Source organism: Musca autumnalis, unplaced genomic scaffold, assembly GCF_047663935.1.
Source record: "Musca autumnalis isolate F117 unplaced genomic scaffold, ASM4766393v1 scaffold_5, whole genome shotgun sequence".
Classification (NCBI taxonomy): Eukaryota; Metazoa; Arthropoda; class Insecta; order Diptera; family Muscidae; genus Musca; species Musca autumnalis.
In genome coordinates, this window is record NW_027412088.1 from 4,205,416 (window position 1) to 4,227,643 (window position 22,228).

The 22,228-nt window shown below is 37.5% G+C and overlaps 1 protein-coding gene across 1 annotated transcript in view; it reads right to left on the minus strand.

Moving 5' to 3' along the window:
• twz (BTB/POZ domain-containing protein twz) overlaps positions 1-20,079 on the minus strand; it is a 182,231-nt gene extending 162,152 nt beyond the window's left edge. Inside the window, exon 1 of the mRNA XM_073990423.1 lies at positions 20,058-20,079. The gene's annotated coding sequence lies outside the window, so the exon portion shown is untranslated. The remainder of the gene's footprint in view (positions 1-20,057) is intronic.
• Positions 20,080-22,228: the final 2,149 nt, after the last annotated feature.

The window sequence follows — 22,228 nt, forward strand, 5'->3', positions numbered from 1 at the left end:
AAATGTTAATAAACCTACAGTCAAACAATTCTCAACAAAAAAAAATAGTAACCATATAATTGCTTTGACCAAATATATTTGATCTAGCCGTGTACATTCGACCGTTTATCCCATCAACTCTACTGCGCACGATAACTCTCAAGGCAAGAAAAAAACAGATTTGGTCCAACCATAGTGCAAAGTAATATTTCTTCCAAACTAAGTTCTAGTTTGAATATGGATAATGTCGACTCGAAGATGGATTATCGACTTTTTTGTGCTACTTTTATGGTCATGTACTAAAATTATTGTTGCACATCGCAATATTTCTCTTAAACTTTCACCATGTTCGAGAATGGAGTACACCGGTCTATACCTTCCAGGTGGGAGGTACTCAAAAGTTCAAAATATTTGGGATGACTCTAAAAAATGGGGCAATTTGGGGCCCATATCTCATTAATATCAAGTATAACCTTTCCCTCTATTAAAATTTCAACACGATTCAGGAAATTACCCAAAAAATTAATGAACTTTTGCGAAGGAGGTTACTGACTTGACCTTCCAATAGTTATAGGTCTCACCAATCATTTTAGTCGATCAGCACAGGATTTTTGGAGACCACAAAGTATTTGTCCGGTATTCTACTTCATTGAACTTGATGTACATTTAGAAGAAATTTTACGATTTGCAAATTATCGTAAATGCTAATTAGTCACTTCAGTTGGTGTCGCTTGGTTTTTTGGGTGGCGAAGCTATCCCATGCTGCAATATATGTATAGAAAATCCACGTAATTTGCATGATAGAGACAATTTGTAGAACGATAAGAATGTGTCTTCCAGGAATAATGATATAAGCTGTATATTAAAAATTACCTGATCACCATCTCAAATTGCAAGCTTCTTCTTTGTCATATATTCTTACCTCAATTATATTTTCGAGGCGATCGGACTATTATTGCGACCTAATAAGCAACTACAAAATCGTATAAAAATTATGCTTTTAGTCCATTTCACCAGCTAAATATTTCACGATCATCACCAATAGGTATCTATTCTGGTCTAAGCCCGACCTCCATGCAAAATTTCGTGACGATCGGTCCATAATTGCGGTCTGCAGTTTGATTACAATTTATAATGGACAGACACACATCTCAAAATCGCTGTATCTCATCGAGATATGAAGCTTAGTATACCACATTTGGGGTCTAGGACTAATATTTCCATTTGATCGCAAAATGTTTAACTTAGTGGGAAAATTCCTGTTGGCGAAGAAAGACCTTGGTGAATATATTAAGAACCCCGCAGCACAAATCCGCCGTGAGTCGAATTTCTGCGTTATGGCGTGATGAAGTTTTTGTTAGAGACCCTGTAAGGCATCAGGAATCAGCGTTATATATTTGTTCACTGTTGTTTTAGCTTATTTTTGAGATGACATGTCTGCAGTCGAATAGAATGAGGATTATTTTCGTAGAGCACTTCTACCTTCCAACTAACTTCATATTCGTCTTTTATTTTAAGAGCCGCTATAAAAGTACCACAAGATGACGTTTTTGAGCTTCGAAATGTTCTACACAAATGTCGCTTAGAAAATTTCGTTAATTGCTGAAATTAGAAGTATTTTAGTATTTCCACTAATTAATTATTTGTTTTAAAATAATAAAACAACAACAATGGGATTAAACCAGACTATTTTGAAAAAAAGAGAAGTATTTTATTTGTTTTGTTTATTGTTGAAGATTCAATCTCATTTGTTTGCTTGAGTGGAGTATTCCCCCATTGGCTCAACTTCATTTATTACCCTCTATTACAGAGAGTAATGTTTTTCAAAACGAACTGACAGTGTTGCAAAATTTTACTGATTGCTACCAATACCATGATTTCATCCCGGCGAAGGGAATTATCAATTGGCTTCTCAGTTTTTGAAATTATGCCTTTTTAGCGAAAAACCGAACTCTTGTTTAAGTGTCTAGTATTCCCATATTAATGAGAATCACACTCACTTTTCGGCTTTTCCAAAGAAACACAAAAATCAAAATATTCTGCAACATGTCAGCACGTATCAACTAAGAATTCATCGAATTCTGTGAGTTGAAAAGAACATCACCACAGTTGCCTGTGAGGTTGTTGTTGGAATTTTGTTTTTAACAAATTTATTTTGCGCGTGCAGAAGTATTTTAGTTTATCAATTTGTGTTGGTAACTCAGAAAATTAGTTAGGGAATTGCACTACTGGTCCTAAAAATAATATAATATAATAGAGCTTCCATGGAGAACTCTTCTGAATGATGAGATATGTTGTGCTTTACTCAAACCACACACAAGAAGGAGTTCTGCTATTAAAATCTGCGTTGACGACGATGAGCTAAATCACGTTAAAGAATGTTCTACACGTTCTTTAAATGCTTAAACATCAACGAATCCTTGCAATCTCCTTTATACATATGCACGTACATACATATAACATTCGATGCATAAATGTTTCGATGCATAAACAAAGTCATGTCAGGTACCATTGAATCGGTGGTCAATTGAGTTTGGAATGGGCTATAACACTGATACAAATGGCATAACCAATTTCCGAAAACGATTTCAGTTTAAACTGAAAAAAAAAAACGTTCATGCAATCAGATGTGCACATCCACTAACAAGCATTGCACATCCAGCAACAACACCAATACATACCCACAACAAAAGACTTTGTTGCATTCAAGCAGTGCAACAGTCGTGGGCACTCACTCACAACATCGTCGTTGGCTGCCGTATTGCAATTGTTTACTGTCACGCATGAATGGTCAAAGTGATGCACCGGAAAATTTGTTTGAAAAGCATTTATACTCTCACTCGTCCCTTCATTTATATGTATGTATGTATGTATGAACGTACAAACAAATGTATACGCACCCACTGACTCACATCGCACATAAACAAACAAACAATGAGAATAGACCTATACCACGAATCTCACTTATTGGCGGAAACCTCCCACACACGGATGGACACCTTTTGGTGGGAGTGTGGTCAATTCTAGTGCGTGCATCTGTGTGTGTATGTTTGCATACAGGTTAAATGAGGCGTTATGAAAAGCAATTTATGCACTTTGTAAAGTAAATTTGTGCACTAATTTAACACAAACTCAGCTGTCAAATGCAACAACATATTCCAATGCATCAACAAAAACATGAACGAATATTCATCCTTGTGTCCGAGCATTGTATCAAGTTTTTATACAAACAGCCTCCCAATATTATACCCACCGAAAGACATATCAAAACAATGTCCGAGTCTGTGAATACAGCAGCATGAATTACGGCATGAAATCCCATATTCCAGCTGTATGTATGCCTGCCTGGTTAGAAAGATCAAACGATTTGCTCGAATGTCTGTAGCAGATATAAATGATCCATTTCCACTGGAGTTCACTTCAATGATTTCTGTTTGTTATGTAATCACTATTGGCAAATTAGCGAATGGAGAAATATCTTATTTTACAGCTATTTATAATTTAAAAATATCAATTTTTATTCATGAAATATTAAAAGTGATTTTCATAATAAAATTACAACTTTCTTGCTGGTATTTTGTGTCCTTGTTTTCTCCACATCGCAGACCGTTAAGTCCCCATCTCATGGTATATTGTCTACCTCTGAAACTGTGTTATTTTACACACATCAGCCTCAATTAAAACAAAGCATTTGGAGTGGAGTGACACCTGCATGGCTTTAAGCTCTGACAGACATGTGACACTTTCTCACTACTGTTTGAAAATTAAGTTAATATTGTAAACCAATGATAATTTTTAATAGTTTGGGGTATTTTGTTGGAATAAATTAAAAGTATGCGGTCCCTAATCATTAATGCACATGCAGAGGGAACGACAGTTTGACTTAAGTATTTCAAATAAAGATTTCAATCAGATGTTCGGCAGTTGAATTTTTAAGTGAACAGACTTAATAAAACAGTTTTATAAAATTGGAAAAACCGGCTGCAAAGAAAAGCAATTACACATACGACCATGCCATATCTGTCATTTACTCGTACTCAAAGAGTGGGTAAAATTTTCTTGTTGGTATCTCTAAACCTCGAGAGAAGGCTTCCATGTCCCGTATGGGATGTTGTGGAACAATGTTTTTTGTTTTATGTTTTTTTATCTGGTTAGCCCTTTACAAAATATGAATTAAAAATACACCAATACCTTTGTTTGTTTTTCCGTTTGTAACGCATTAAAATAATCCCAAAAAATATATACATATATTCTTGGTCAGCGCAAAATTCTAAGTTGATTTAGCCATGTCCGTCCGCCCGTTTGTTGTAATTGAGGGCTGAATTTTTGTACACATGTGTATTTGGTCCGAACTTAGATCAAATTCGAAGATGGGATACATCGGTCCACGTTTAAGTATAGCCCACATAAGGGTACCCCGCGATTTCAGATATGTTCATCTTTTTAGGTATATTTTATTGGGTGACATAGGGGATGGAAGATACCAAGGAACGGTCCTGACCGGCTTTAACATGGCAAAGCTCAGGATTTATCTTGGTCTCTCTTTCATCTCAAGTGGACACTGACCTCCCCCATAAAGGTAGTGAGCTAACATGTGCCACGCGTTCACCCATAAGAACGTTAAAAACTTGGGTTTGGGCGTCGGGTTAGTAACCCTCCCCTACAAAAAAAGCAGCCTACTATAAAAAAACGAAAGAAAAGAAAAACACACCCCTCTTAAATTGATGAACTCCGCAAACGTTTTAAGGACCATGATCTGCGAATCTGCACCTGGAATGTTCGCACTCTTTAGAGAAGGTGCAGTTTACGATTGGCAGATGTACTTGAAAAGTACAAGGCCGACATTACTGCCATACAAGAAATACGATGGAACGGGAAAGGCGTCACAACAACACCTAAAGGTCACGCACTGTATTATAGTTGCCATGACACAAAGCATGCGTTTGGTTGCGGATTTGTAGTGTCGGAGGTTAAGACATATGGTCTCCAGCTTCACCCCAGTGAATGCAAGACTCGCTGCAATTCGATTAAAAGCAAAATTCTTCAACATCAGCTTTATTTGCCAAGACAAGGACGAACAGACCAAAGATATATTTTACGAGCGCTTAGAAGAAACTTATGAACGTTGCCCTGCCCATGATATTCAAATTATACTGGGCGATTTTAATGCTAAAGTTGGAAAGGAGAAACAGTCGGGAAATTCAGTTTCCACAGTGAAACACCTGACAATGGTATGAGGCTGATAGACTTTGCAGCTGCAAGAAACATGGTAGTTAGCAGTACCAGATTTAAGCATCTTCATATTCATAAGGGCACCTGGTTGTCGCCAGATCAAAGAAAAAGAAATCAAATTGATCACGTTGTGATAGATGGAAGACATGCATCAAGCGAGTTGAATGTACGATCGTTCCGAGGTTCAAACATATACTCGGACCACTACCTTGTTGCAGCAAAGTTACGTACCAGATTAAACGTAGCAAACAAAGTGCGAACAGACACAACACGGAAGCTGGACATCGGTAACCTGCAATCACAACAGATAGCCACTCAACTGGCCCAACTGCTTAATCAAAGCACTCCTCGTCCCGATAACATATCAGGACAATGGCAAAACATTGTCCACTCCATGCAAACAACCGCAAAATCAGTACTTGAATACCAGAGACCTCCACCAAGGAATCCATGTTATGACCAGGAGTGTCTTGCTGCTACCGAAGAGATAAAAGCGGCATATAGGGCTACTTTACAATCAGTCGCAACGCGTAGCGCACGAGAGAGGTATTGGGAGAAAAGGAGAGAGGAGAAACTATTTTCCGCTGGAAAAAGAGAGAGATGGAAAAGCGAGAGTGTGAACAAATGGAGATATACAGGAGACAGAATGAAGTCCGAAAAATTCTACAAAAGAGGGAAACATCAAAATGATGGCTTTGTAGCTGGCACATCCTCCTGTAGAGACCAGCAAGGTAATCTGGTAACTGAAACAGATAGTGTGCTAAGGATATGGAAGGAACAGTTTTCCAAACTGATGGTATCCAATAGTAGCGAAGTCGACGAAGATACCACAGATCCAATCCCAGAAGATGGTATTGAATGTATACCACCCGGCCAAGATGAGGTAAAGACAGCAATAAACCGGCTGAAGAATAATAAAGCAGCAGGAGCTGATGGCCTACCAGCCGAGCTGTTTAAAACCGGAGGCGACACGCTGATAGGGTGTATGCATCAGCTAGTTGGCAGGAAGAACGCGTACCCGGCGATTGGAACCTGAGCATCCTGTGTCCCGTCCATAAGAAGGGAGATAAGACTTTATGCTCCAACTATAGGGTCATAAGTCTTCTCCCTATCGCCTACAAGATAGTGTCAGGGATTTTGTGCGAACGACTAAAGCCCATGGTCAACGAAATAATTGGACGTTACCAATGCGGCTTTAGACCACAGCCGACCAAGAAGAGGGCACACAAAATTCTCAATATTTGCAACTTTTGACAGTGTGTTAGTAACGTTGTATGCACGCATGCTGCAAAACAAAAACAAATCACAACATTTGTGTGCTCTTTCGTTGCGTTCGGGTCGTGTGTGTGTGAATTGCCGAAAAACTTCGTAACTTTAACAATATCAAAGCACGACCTTGCTTTAGACCTGACAAGTCCACCTTTGACCAGATATTTACCCTGCGGCAAATCCTGGAGAAGACCCAAGAGATGCAGATCGACACCTACCAACTTTTTGTCGATTATAAAGCAGCCTTCGTCAGCCCGCTATGTTCAAAGGTATTGAATTTGGTATCCCCGCAAAGCTCATTCGGCTTTGTAAAATGACTCTAACTGACACAAGATCTTCAGTTAAAATAGGAAAGAACATCTCCAAAGAGTTTTGTACCAAAAGAGGTTTCAGGCAAGGAGACAGTCTTTTTCGTGTGATCTTTTCAACATCCTGCTAGAAAAAGTTATATGAGAGGCAAACGTCAAAAAAGTGGCACAGTCTACACCAATAGTCACATGTTACTTGCTTATGCTGATGATATAGACATCATGGGCCGATCAGTAAAAGAAGTAACTGATACCTTTATAAAGGTCGAAGGAGAATCTGCTAAAGTGGGTCTGGCGGTAAACGGTGAGAAGACCAAGTTGATGGTGTCGACGCGCAATGCGTCCATTGAGATCGAACCAACTGTTAAAGTTAGTTCCTATAATTTGAGGTAGTAAAAGACTTCGTATAACTCGGCACCGCCGTAAACACAACAAACGACATCAGTTGTGAAATAAAAAGAAGAATTGTATTGGCCAACAGATGCTACTTTGGCTTAAGTAAGCAGTTTAAAAACAAAGCCACATCTCGTCAAACAAAAATAACGCTTTACAAAACACTGATACTAACCGTGCTGATGTATGGTTTCGAAGCCTGGGTACTTGCGCAAGCAGATAAGGCAGTGCTTGGCGTGTTTGAGAGATAAATTCTTCGAAAGATCTACGGGCCAATCTGCGTTGACGGTGAATATCGACGTCGTATGAACTAGAGTTGGGTAATCTAGTTCCTAGTTCCTTGTACTAGTTCCAAAACGTATGAGTAACATCATGAAATATAACGTGTGATAGTAAGTATACGCAGTTTGTTCAAAGAAAAAATGTGGGCCATTGGAACTGCGAAGTGAACGAGATAGTTCCATATAGTTCCTTTGGCACAACTCTAGTATGAACCACGAGCTGTATCTGCTATACAATGACATCAATATATGTAGTTAAACGTATCGTGATGCAGCGATTGCGCTGGCTAGGCCATATAATAAGAATGAGCGATGATGAAACCCGCTAAAAAGGCGTATAAATTCGGGTCAAATGGCGGTGCCCGCAGAATTGACATGTCAAAGAATAGATGGCGCAAACAAGTGGATGAAGAGATGACAAGGCGCGGTATTCCAGAAAGCGAAGCACTAAACAGAGGGAATTGGATATCTTTTCTTAGTTCGGTCTATGGAAAAAATGTTCTGTAATGGGCCAGCTAAGTAAGTTAGTAAGTATTAGCTATAATTTAAGTGTTTCCAGTGATGTAGAAACTTCTCCAGCAAAAATGATGAACATATGTATTTTGGTCCACGTTTTATTATAGCTCTCATATAACGCTACCGTCCGATTTTAGATGTTTTTACTGTTTTAGCTAAATTAAATAAATTTCCGAATTAGACCAAAATAGCTATATTGTGGGCATATAAAAAATAGCGGTTTTTAGCATGGAACCTATCTCCGATCTTAACACTGTTTTCCATAGAAAATCTTTATTCGCTTTGCGTCGTTTCACCTTGGGTCGAGTTTTTTTGGAATATATCAGCGACGCAAAGCGAGGTCTGAGTGTATGCAGGCCGCTGAAATTAGGCTGCCCCTGAACATATAGATCGAAGGTGTCCTGATTCCGAACACTAACTACTCAAAGATATTGGGTGTAACGTTCGAAAGCATGTTTAAGTCGTCTGCGCTAGGCACTGATATTTGCAACAAGATCAAACGTTGGAATGAGGTCCTCAAATCTCTGACCAACAGCACTTAGGGTGCTGACAAAGAAACCTTGTTGGCCTCTTGGTCTGGTACGTAATTTTTATTGCAGCGCAGTGGAAATATTCAAACATGCTAGAATACTGCCCTGAGGACTCTTCTTGACACCAGTGGACCATCGTAATGAAGACGCGGAGATTTTACATCGGCACAACTAGATGTTGTCAATATAGTGCCTGTTTGGGCGTTATAGCCGTAATCATCCCTGACACAATTGAGTGGATAGGCTTTCCTACCCAAGCTCGTTGGAGAGTTCTTCATGATCTCTCTCTAGGCAGCGAATTGACAGGACGATACCAAACACATGCTCTACATTTGGACTGGACCGCAAGATACGCTGCATCCGTCTAAGTGTCCAGCTAAAAACACTCATCTTTCTTCCGATTTTTTATGAACCCAGCCAGTCTATGTTGCAGAATTTTTCAAACTGGACACAGAAGAACTGAAAACAATAAAAGTAGGAACATTAGGGTTATAACTTTTTTGCAAATATCACAAATACCCACAACCGTGTAGAGCATGGAAAAATATTAAGAAATACGTTTTCACTATTCTTCTGCCGTTGAAAAAGTTCCCGCACAGATTGCATGCAAAAATTGTAAAACCTAGGAAATATTATAAAGGAAATCTTGTAGAGAATTTTCACTGCTACAACATTTTCTTTGGTTCTATTTTGATAGGGCTTTCTGGTTTTTCAGCAAAATCGTGGAAACCTAAAAACCCCTAAAAACGTGAACTTTGACCGCTATTAATTTAACAAACGATTTTTTGTTTTTTTTTTCATTTTTCTCATCTATGAACATTGTAGTTTCAGAATCTGCAAAAGCTTCTCAGGTGAAAGCTCCTTACATTTAAAGTTGGTTCAAAAGCACAGCGATAAATGTTCGTTCAAAAAAATTAAATCAAATTTTTACAAAGAAAAAATTATCCAATGGCCTTTAGAAATCCTTGCCGAATCGAACTAAAAAACGCGTTATCAGAACAATATTCTGCACATCGTACTGGTTATAGCACTAATGTCTAAAAAACAACAGGAGAAATCTTCATGATCTAAAGAGAGGTTCAAACGGGATCAATCTCTAGATCAACCAGCCTATAAGCTTTAACTTTGAAAAACATGCTGTGTAAAGAGTTGTGCCAATCTAGTTCAATTGAACGATCTGGTTCACTACGCAATTCCAATGGCCCACATCGTTTGTATGAAAATGCGTATACGTAATATCACACGGTAGTTTGTATGACGTTACTCATACTTTTTTGAACTAGTACAGTAAACTATGTACTAGTCCAATGTTTGGTTATAAAGGGTAACGATAACAAAATGTATGTTTGATTCCGACATTTTACGATAATTCAAGTTAGGCAAACCCAGCAAAAAAAGTCCTCCCAAAATCATGGATTTTGTAAGGGATTTTTGGCAGCCGTAACTACTCGCAAACCCCCTTTCTTCCCCATTATTTTTACAAGGGCATGTCGCACTCAGTTTGTAGTTATTTTATGACCACTCTAATAACTAGTTATTCAGTGGCCACTAGAAGTTGAAAAGTAAGTTGAAAAAATTCTATTTTTAGAACAGTTGATGTAGAGATTTTTTTAATTTCATCACACTTCTTACTTTTATTTAACTTTATTTTATTTCGCTCGCTGTGCGAGTTGAACACACGAACCCTCTGATTTGTATCCAAAGACACTACATACTATGCCACGCACACGAACATTAAGGGTTGATTAAGAACTTAAATGTGCAGTGCACATGTGCAACACGAACTGTTATTTTTTAATTAAAAAAAACTCTCGTGCCGACAGTGAGCGTTGAACACACAACCCTATGATTTATAGTCGGACACACACTCACTGTGCCACCGTCCTCATTACTTAGTGAGGAGAAAAGTAAGTAGGTTTGCCTTGTAATTTTTTTAAGAAGTATCCCATTACTTTTCAGATTACTTGTAATGGGAAAAGAAGCTTGTTTACATTACTTTGTAATGGGTTACGTAATGACTAACGGATCCGAATTTTTGCTGGGAAGCAAGACGAAGTATTCCGACTAAAGGAAATATAAATTTAATACTGTTGGTACAAAATGTTATATTTTTAAAGGTTTTTACTATTCTTAGAGCACAATATCTGTATTCATTTTGCTATCCTCACTTCGAGGTTGAATGTCAAATAAGGATATTATGAGATCATTGTATATTAACGAAGTCGTTATAGTTAATTTACCACTTGCCGCACATTTTTAATGAAATATTCATAAATTTTGAGCAAGTTTGTACATATTTAACAAACTATTGGCTATTTGTACATGAGCTCCAGAGGAACCCATTTAACGAACAGAAGTATCGTCCTAAACCGAAGAGAAGAGTGTGGTAGGTACATAGGTCTACTCTGAAATCAGTAACACCACGTTGCACACTAAAAAGGGGAAACATTTATAGACAAAGGAGTGATTTGGAAGCACGGCAAATCGAGAAAAAAACCTATGAAATTGCTTAATTTAAATTGCTTGTTTGGATTTCGGTTTATACATAATTGTATCTCAGAATATATTTTCTATTATTTTGGATATGTATCAATTTCATTAAACAGCAGTTATGGGCAACCCAACTCTTTATATGGAAAATTTGTTTATTAATTTTTATTTCATAAAGAAATACACGTCACTTTCAACATTGCATTACATTGAGTTTACCAAAAGAAAGTTTAATATCTAATTAAAAACATCTCAATGAGATGTCGACATCATGTCTTCCTCCTTTCATCCGTCCAACAAAATGGAAAAGGAGTAAGTTTATGTTTCTGTTTTTTGTTTTCGTTTGCGTTCTCATGAAACAAGCCGGAAGTGTTGATTTTCAACATCATTACCAAACATATCATACTCGTCGTACTTAATTCTTTATCTTTTCGGATAATTTTCTTCTCATTTTTTCGGGATGGTGTAAACAGTGTCGGTGTTTTATTTTCTTATTTTTTTTCTCCATCCTTATGAAGTTAAAAGAGTACACAAACTTTGGCAACTTTTCCATTTGATATTAACAAACACATGCACGCACACACATACAGAAACACCAACAACAAACAGGCAATTACAAACACACACACACTATGAAACACTAAAAGATAAAGACGAGAAAATCGTAAAACTTTTTAATGAGCTGAAAAGTGCGTATGTGAGTTTTCTTCGGCAGATAACACCAGTGGGACCGACCAGTGGGTGGGTGGGTTTATGGTTGTTGATGATGGACGGAACATATGTAAATATTTGATAATTGCAACAAAAAATACCAACATCTGTACATCCGAAGATATGCATTCTTGTCTTTTGTGTCGGAAAAGCAATGAAGAAACGAATGGTCAATGCTGGTTCTCGGAGATGAGTTTAAGATGTAATTGAAACGAAGCGTCGACTGTAATTAATCATTGTAACGTTACGGGCAAGCTGCAACGGTATGGGCTATGCATTTAACGCGTTGAGCAAAATTGAGGAGGTACGTTGCCGAAAGTTGGGAAATTTGTGAGAAACATCAAAGACTTCAATTGGAAGAAACAATTTAATATATAATAATAATAGTTCCACAAACGTCCCAGAAGGGACAAGAGAGACTTCTCTCTCATATCAATATGTGGTACCCCGATTCATATTAGCTCAATGCTATGGGTCCTACTGTTTATCGCCGTGTCCGAACGGCGCATCTAAGACACCACTTGTAGATAAGTTTTACATGGCTGAAATGTCACCAACATTACCGAGGGGTATTTTACCGCCGTTGAAAAATTTTTGAGGTTGCCTGGCCGGGGGAACCGAACGCACGACCTTCAGCGTGCAAGGCGGGTGTGCATACCATGGCACCACGGTGGCACCCAAGAAACTTCAGTATATTCAATAATGATCGTAATATATTATTTTGCCGTAATAAATAAAGCTAACAGAAAGTGTTGCTCAGTGTTCTAAGTTCTCTAAGCGACTTCGAAGAAAACATGAAACTAAATAATGTACGTGTAAGTAAATGTAATCTACCAAAATCGGCCTCTGTCTAGCTAATAAAATGTTATATGCCCGACTAGGTTAAAAATGTATCTAAAAATGTCTTCAATCTGTTGGTACCTTTATATACCAAAACATGGACCTATGTGGACGATTTTTGGTGGAGGACCTCTGAAAACCTCAAATGTCAAATTACAGCAAGTTCAGTCAAAAATCCTCAAAATGCCGAAAATCGGGGGTTCCGTTATATGGCGGCTATACCCAAATATGGACTTATGTTGACGATTTTTGGTGAAGAAGAGTCGTGACTGCTGAAAACCTCAAGTGTCAAATTACATCTGGTTCGGTCAAATATTTTAGCTAAAATCGTCAAAATACTGAAAAACGGGGGTACCGTTATTTGGGGCTATACCAAAACACGGACCTTTTTAAAGAATTTTAGTGGAGAAGTTTCGTAACCACTGGAAACCTCAATTGTAGTTAAAATCTTCAAAATACCGAAAATCGGGGGTGCCGATGTATGGGATTTCTGGTCGAGAAGTTTTAGGACCACTGTGAACCTCAAACGTCAAATTACAGCTAGTTTGGTCAAAAAATAGCTAAAATCAACAAAATAAATTAAATAGGGAGGTACCGTTATATGGGGGCAATACCAAACGTGGATGGGCTATAGCCCATCTTCGAACTTGACCAGCCTATGGAAAAAGGTACTCGGTGGAGGAGTTTCGGGACCTCTGAGAACTACAAATTACAAATTTTAGCTAAAATCATCAAAATACTGGAAATCGGGGGTACCGTTATATGGGGGCTATACCAAAACACGGACCTTTTTAAAGAATTTTGATGGAGAAGTTTCGTGACCACTGGAAACCTCAAGTGTCAAATTACAGCTGGTTCGGTTAAAAATTGTAGTTAAAACCTTCAAAATACGGATAATCGCGTGTAGCGATGTATGGGATTTTTGGTGGAGAAGTTTTAGGACCACTGTGAACCTCAAACGTCAAATTACAGCTTGTTTGGTCTAAAAATTAGCTAAAATCCACAAAACACCTTAAATCGGGAGCTATCGTTATATGTGGGCTATACCAAACGTGGACTTATATAGCCAATCTTCGAACTTGACCTGCCTATGGAAAAAAGGTACTCGGGTGCAAAATTTTAGCGTTTTATCTCATTTTTTACGGACGATAGAGTGATTACAACCGACGGGCAGGCGGACATGGCTAGATCGTCTTAGAATTTTATCCTGATCAAGAATATATATTTTAAATGATCGTAAATGATTAGTTCAATGCGTTGCAAACATAAAACAATCTTAATATAACCTACTTACTATGGTGAAGGGTATAAAAATTGAAGAGCAAAAACCAAATGTTCGCTTCTTCTTATAGGCTGAGGGTACAGCCTTTAGGCTAGAAAGGATATATACACTTTGATACAACAAAAAATGTGCCTCATAGAAATAACGGTTTTAGTCCCCAAGTAGGTTTGGACGAAATTCGTTTCAGACAATTTGGGGTCGATTTAGCCATGTCCGTCCGTCTGTCTGTCTGGGTGGCTGGTGCGCACAATAACTGTGGAACGGATCAACCGATTCGAACCAAATTTTGGGTATCGTAATATTTTCCAAACTTAGTTTAAGTTCGAAGATGGGCTATATCGGTCCACTCATCCGGGTACCTCCCCACAAAAATTCAAAAATTTTCTGTTAAATGGCGTGAACGATAACTCTCGAAAGGCAGCAATCGATTTGGTCCAAACTTTGCACATCGCATTATTTCTTCCAAATATAGATCGGGTTCGAATATGGACTACATCGCTCCTCTCCTTCAGGTACCTCACACACAAAATTCGGATAAAGTGAAGTTTAAGAGCTCCTCTCGGATCGTTTTGATTTTTTTCAGTAGGTTGTTCTTGCGGCTATCTTTACAAGGGAACAATTTTTTCTTGCGCAAATCCATCCTCCTCCTTTGCGGGGATACCAAATTCAGACATGGCTTGGAATACCTTTGAACGCAGCTAGCTGTCGAAGGATGCTTTTTAATCGACAAAAAGGTGTCGATCTGCATCTCTTGGGTCTTCTCCAGGATATCTGGTCAATGGTGGACTTGCCAGGTCTAAAGCCGCATTGGTATGGTCCAATTATCTCGTTGACCGTAGGTTTCAGACAAGGAGATCTCTTCAACATCCTTTCGTGTGATCTCTTCAACATCCTGCTGGAGGTTATAATGGGTGTTATTTTAAGCTAGATAGAACTTTAAATTGTAAAAAGTAACACAAAAAATTAAATTTTGATGAAACTTTTTTTATTTGTTTCAGTATACTCTGACAAATTATCATGAATAGACTCACGCTTGAACAACACTACGAAATTATCCACATTTACTTTGAAAATCAGTCGTTCTTTCGCCGATTGGGCTCTAGAGCAGTTGGCAAATGACCCGTTGTTTTATCGCACAATTGTGTTCAGCGATGAGGCGCATTTTTGGCTTAACTGGTTTGTTAATAAGCAAAATTGCCGCATATAGAGTGAGACCAATCCACAAGAGACCCTACAGACTCCATTACATCCAAAAAAATTCACCGTATGGTGCGGTTTTCACGCTGGTGGCATCATCGGACCTTATTTCTTCAAAAATGAGGCCGGAGCTCGCGTTACGGTCAATGGAGATCGTTACCGCACCATGATCAATGATTTTTTGTTTGAAAATATGGATGACATTGATCCGGAGGAGATGTGGTTTCAACAGGATGACGCTACGTGCCATACGGCAAACGCAACCATCGACTTATTGAAATCAAAATTTGGCGATAAGTTGATTTCGAGAAGTGGACCTGTCAATTGGCCTCCAAGGTCGTGCGATTTGACACCTCTCGATTATTTCCTGTGGGGCTACGTGAAGTCACTGGTTTATGCTGATAAACCAGCAATAATTGATGCCTTGGAGGCCAGCATTGTTCGTGTTATTCGTGACATGCGGCCAGCAGTGCTCGAAAAAGTGGCCAAAAATTGGACGTCCAGAATGCACTTCGTCAAGAACAGCCGCGGTGCCCATATGGCCGAAATCATTTTCAAATGTTAATGTCACGTATTGATCTTTCGAATAAAAAAAATTTTGATTACAATTTAATTTTTTGTGTAATTTTTTACAATTTCAAGTTCTATCGGGCTTAAAAAAACACCCTATACGAGAGGCAAACGTCAAAAGAAGTGGCACAATCTACACCAATAGCCACATTTTACTTGCATATGCTGATGATATAGACATCATGGGCCGATCAGTAAAATAAATAACTGATACCTTTACCTTTTAGGAGAAAGTGGGTCTGGCGGTAAACGGCGAGAAGACGAAGTTGATGGTGTCGACGCGGTATGCGTCCATTGAGCTCGGACCGACTGTGGCAGTTGGTTCCTATAATATTGAGGTAGTAAAAGACTTCGTCTACCTCGGCACCTCCGTAAACACAACAAACGACATCAGTTGTGAAATAAAAAGAAGAATTGTATTGGCCAACAGATGCTACTTTGGTTTAAGTAAGCAGTTTAAAAACAAAGCCACATCTCTGGGCTTGGTGTGTTTGAGAGAAAAATTCTTCGAAAGATCTACGGACCAATCTGCGTTGACGGTGAATATTGACGTCGCATGAACCACGAGCTGTATCTGCTATACAACAACATCAATATTGTTAAACGTATCGAGATGCAGCGATTGCGTTGGCTAGACCATATCATAAGAATGAGCGATGATGAACCCGCTAAAAAGGCGTATAAATACGGACCGCTTGGCGGTGCACGCAGAATTGTCAGGCCAAGGAATAGATGGCGCAAACAAATGGATGATGAGATGAAAAGTTTCGGTATTCCAGAGTGTGAAGCAACAAATAGACAGAAATGGAGATCTTTTCTTAGTTCGGCCTATGGAACAAATGTTCTGTAATGGGCCAGCTAAGTAAGTAAGTAATACTTTAGAATAAAATTTAGTTCTAGGAAATACTAATACATTTCCAAAACCTTACCAAACTGAGTTTACTTTCAGTTTGTAATTTCCATAAAATTAATAACATTTGTGTAAATACTCAAAGCCCTGTCGGATTATAACATAACTTAAAATCTTCATCCTAACTTGACCAGACCATATACTACAGACCAAAATGTTCCGTTCTTGTAACAACAAATTTATGTACGTTTTAAGTTATCATTCTACCTAAGTAAATTTCACACCGATCAATCCACACTCTTATCCTGTCTCTCTCTCTCTGTAATGATATGCATTATCTTGTCGACTACTTAAAAGTTCTTGAAATTTCACACGAACAATTCTGGCAAGGTTTTGTTGTTTGAAGGCTCTATGCAAATCTCTTTGTTTCATCCAAAGTTTTGTGCTTTTTATCTTAGACGTTGCCATGTAAATATGGTCAGGATTGGTGCTCATGCATAAATGCAAAATCCGACCATAATGATAAGAACGGACAAGTAAAGAGAGTGTAATTAGCATAGCAATCGGGATGGCTTAATTGTTGTCATAACTTCATGCTGGGGAAAAACGTAACATGAAAGGAAAACAAACAACTTTCAGTTGGCCAAATTTTGTTTATCTGCATCTTGAGAAGTGGAAATGATTAATTATCCCACGCACACACCAAGGAGGGGGAGGGTTGGTAAATATTTAAAGGCAACTTAAATATACTTTTTTGCTAAGAAAAACATGTTACAATAGAGTATCCTTTCCGGAAAGGTCCTTCAATTACACTTATTAAATAGTAACCTTTGCCATTATTTACAATTAAACCTAATCAAGAAAATTCCTGCATTTTAAGAAGGGTTGAAGCTTTTTTATGGACTTCTTTTCATACAAAACAACAAATTTAGATGAACTTTATATTAAAAAATTGGCCTTATTATATGGCCTTAAGGATATCCGTTACAATTGAAGATTCATCTTAATATTGATAGAAGGACAACGAATGTTTACCGGACGCACGAACACCCACACCCCAAGACACTAACACTTTTTTAATTAACCATCATCTTTTTTCCTTATTCGAGGAAATTAGCATCTAAATAAATATACAGTTCTTTCATTACTTATTTTTTGTTGGTAGCTAACTTTTTTTTATTATACAAAAAGTTTTCCCCCCAAAAAGGATTTCGGTACGACCACCACAACTACGAAATGTTGATAATTATTTTTTTATTTTTTTGACAGTTTTATTTTGTATCCATATTTTCTGACAGTTTTTTCTTAACAACGTTTTTTATTGCAAACAGGAGGAAATGCTGATGACAGCCTGACAGACATATTGACAGTTAAAGCTTCATTGCCAGTAATAACATAATGTACACTTTTTTCTATTTCCCATAAATCTTTGAAGGAATCTTCAAACTTCCTGTCACGCACAACCCTTTCTTCCTGCCATCCATCCACACACACACACACTTCAACTCACAGAAATGATTAACGTTGTTTATATAATGAGTATTTGGTTGGCTGTAATGATTGGAGAGGGTTAAATATGAAAAACCAGAACATTTTCAATTACATAAATTGCGTCTAAGTCAGGTAAAGTTAAGCCCTCCAGATATAAGAAATTTTATTTACACGCCGGTACTTGTATTAGCATGGGGGTAAAAGGATGCCCTCACAAAAAACCACCAATCATCAAAATTGATGTACAGGACAGTATTATGTGTATGTATAATTTTTAGAGAGTATTTTCTCGCCTACAATGAACATTAATTTTTTCCAATTTGTGGTTCTTTTTGTACCCCTTAAATTGCACCAACAATAATCGTTATTTTTTGTCTTTTGTTTGGAACATGTCTCTTGGCCCTAATGACCAAACATGACGAGATAGCAGAAACATTCAAATATTTTCACTTCCCAATGGCGTCTGTTAGTATGCAAGTGTAATTATGTATGTATGTATGTATGTTTGTCCACAATGCTCTTTTTGCTATAAAAGGGCTTTTTATACTGGACACCATGTCTATGGCAATAAAGGAAGTTCAGCCTCATATCTGTCTTCCATGCACTCTTGCCTGCCTTGGCGTCATCCTCATCATTGTTACCAGAAAATAATGTTGTGGTCATTGCAATTGTTACAATTGTTTGTGGTTTAATCGTACTTTTCTGATTACGTGGTAATGCCGAGAGGTGTTGGGTAGTCCAAAATCTCAGTAGTTGGCCGAGTATAAGCTTTTTGGATGGTGAGTATGTATGTGTTACACCATCACAAATGAACATTCAAATGTTATGTCGTAGATTATTGCATGCCAGTAAAGTGTTAAACGGCAATGGCTGTGAGTGCTGCGACCAGTTTACAAAAATCTAGACTCCTATAAGCTATTTATGGGTGCTTCTATAAAAATGATGCATTTTTTCCGTTTGTCCTCCAACGCAGAAAAAGGGTCTTCCTTGTGCAAATACAATACATTTCAAATGATGATTTTCTAAAGTCCCCTCCATTTTTAACGTGGTGTTGATGATACTACACGGTGGTCTTGAACCAACTTTAAATGAAAGGAGCTTGCACCTGGGACATTTTTAAACAAATCGCGGTCAAAGTTCACATTTTTAGGGTTTGTTTTAAGTTTTCACAATGTTCACTAAAAAAAATGTTGTAGCAGTGAAAATTGTCTATAAAATTGTATTTTATGATTTTTTCGTAGGTTTTACCATTTTTGAGATATAGACGTTCAAATTGGGATAATTCACTGAATGTATCGTCAACTTATAAAAGAATGACAAGATTGCAATTTCCCAAATTAAATGGTACAACCGTGGAAAAAATTACGAAAGCCGATCTTGTAGAGAATTTTCACAGCTATAAGATTTTTTTGTAGTCCCATTTCGATAAGACCGTTTTCAAGCAAATCGTGAAAAGCTAACAAAAATTGTAAAACCTAGGAACAAATCATAAGAGTCAATCTTCCAGAGCATTTTCACAGCAACAACATTTTCTTTAGCCCCATTTCGATAGGACTTGCGGTTCCAAGCAAAATCGTGAAAACATAAAAAAATCCAAAAGTTTGAATTTTGACGGCGATTTATTTAAAAATCGCTCCTGCGAGAAAAGAGAAGCAAAAAAAGTTGAACAATTAAACGGCGAAATAACTTACGATTTTTCTCTTAAAAGTAAACACGTTTCTAATGTTTTTTATTTCATGTTTTTTTTTTCTTTTTGATTTTTCTCTAATTTTCTTGTGTAATTGCCAAGATAGCATACAGCAGTAAAAAAAGAGATCTAACCTTTTAGAACATAAATTTGGAATATTTACCGAGTTTATGTTTCAAAACAAACTGACCTAAATTCCAGATATTATTTAGCTTACGCGGTCAAATACAGGCTCAAACTTTTCCTTATCTGTAGACATTTCTGCGGAATAACCCATATATATTCCTAACAACTTGAACGAATAATTGAGCAGAATATTTTACGGAGGCTACAGACCCCATAAAAGATAGTGCATCATAATTACCACCAACAACGATGATGTTGTTGTTGTTTTAAAAATTGCTGATACTGATTAAAAATGTTGGACTTACTTAATGTCGAGAAAAAAGATGAGTAAATGCGCCAGAGAAACAATATCTACACCCAATTCCCTCCTGTTCAGCAGACACAAACGTTATGACATTTATTCGTTAAGCGGCGACAACCACAACTAAGCGGAATAAGGAAAATATTAGTAATTTAAAAGCGGACACAACTACTACAAATGATCATTTAGTGACATAATGCCACAGCAAAAAAAAAATCCCTGCAAATAATCCTCCACCCATGATCTTGATTACGTTGAAAAATATTCTCGTTTTTTTTTCTAAGAAACAATTTTCATTTCAATTTAATTGAATTAGAATTGAGAACAGCCTTAACCATGAACGTGTCGAGTGAAGAGCAGCAAACATTGTAAAAATACATTGGCAATGACCTTACATCAAGACGCTGCCAGTTTGTTATGTAAATTTCTAAACTGCGTTTTCCCCGAATAAATAACAACTTCTAATAACACTTGACTCGGTGTTTGTACGAGGCCTATGAGTTTACAGGCACAATGTATTATTCATTGCATCACTAATTGTGTCACTTAAATGAAAACATATGACAGTCTCTATTACGACTTGGAAATCTGAATGCAAGTGAAAAACGTTTATCAGAAATTTTAATAAATTTCATCTGATGTATATGATATGATTTGCCGAGCTAACGGCATACCAGTTAGAGTAGATGACCATTTTTAAAAGGCTGAAAGTAAAGAATGTCTGTCATAAATAAGCCGAGTTTCCTGGTCTGCATTCATACTATCTATTTACATACCAACCTATTCACTACCATGACACCTGGATCGGTAAAAAATTTTGGAAATAGTTTATTTATTTATTTGATTATTTATTGAAAAATCTACACAACAAGATATATAATTTTATAATTATAATTATATGAAGTATCATTTTTTAATTGGACTTATGTAACAGTTGCACAAATTATTATTACAATTGGATAAAAATTAATACAAAATTAAGAAAAATTAAAAAAGAGAAGCAAATAAAATGAAACAAAAAAGTTGAACAATTAAACGGCGAAATAACTAACGATTTTTCTCTTAAAAGTAAACGCGTTGCTGATGTTTTTTATTTCATGTGGAGGTACCTCCCAAAGACGTATGGCGTTTATAAAAAATGGCGTTCAGAGACAAGATTTCGTGTTCTAAAAGGAACCAGCCCCTACCCCCACTACTTACTTACTTAGCTGGCCCATTACACAACATTTGTTCCATAGACCGAACTAAGAAAAGATCTCCAATTCTCTCTGTTTAGTGCTCCGCTTTCTGAAATACCCCGCCTTGTCATCTCTTCATCAACTTGTTTGCGCCATCTATTCTTTGGCCTGCCAATTCTGCGTGCACCGCCATGTGGCCCGAATTTATACGCCTTTTTATCGGGTTCATCATCGCTCATTCTTATGATACGCAATCGATGCATCTCGATACGTTTAACTATACTGATGTCGCTGTATAGCTAATACAGCTCGTGGTTCATGCAATGTCGATATTCACCGTTAACGCAGATTGGTCCGTAGATCTTTCGAAGAATTTTTCTCTCAAACACGCCAAGCACTGCCTTATCAGCTTGCGCAAGTACCCAGGCTTCGGAACCATACATCAGCAAGGGTAGTATCAGTGTTTTGTAAAGCGTTATTTTTGTTTGACGAGTTGTGGCTTTGTTTTTGAAGTGCTTACCTAAGCCAAAGTATCATCTGTTGGCCAATACAATTCTTCTTTTTATTTCACAACTGATGTTGTTTGTTGTGTTTACGGCGGTGCCGAGGTATACGAAGTATTTTACAACCTAAAAATTATAGGAACCAACTTCAACAGTTGGTCCGAGCTAAATGGACGCATCGCGCGTCGACACCATTAACTTGGTCTTCTCACCGTTTACCGCCAGACCCACTTTAGCAGATTCTCCTTCGACTTTCATAAAGGTATCCGTTACTTGTTTTATTGATCGTCCCATGATGTCTATATCATCAGCATAAGCAAGTAACATGTGGCTATTGGTGTAGATTGTGCCACTTCTTTTGACGTTTGCCTCTCGTATAACCTTTTCTATCAGGATGTTGAAAGGATCACACGAAAGGCTGTCTCCTTGCCTGAAACCTCTTTTAGTACAAAACTCTTCGGAGAGGTTCTTTACTATTTTAACAGAAGATCTTG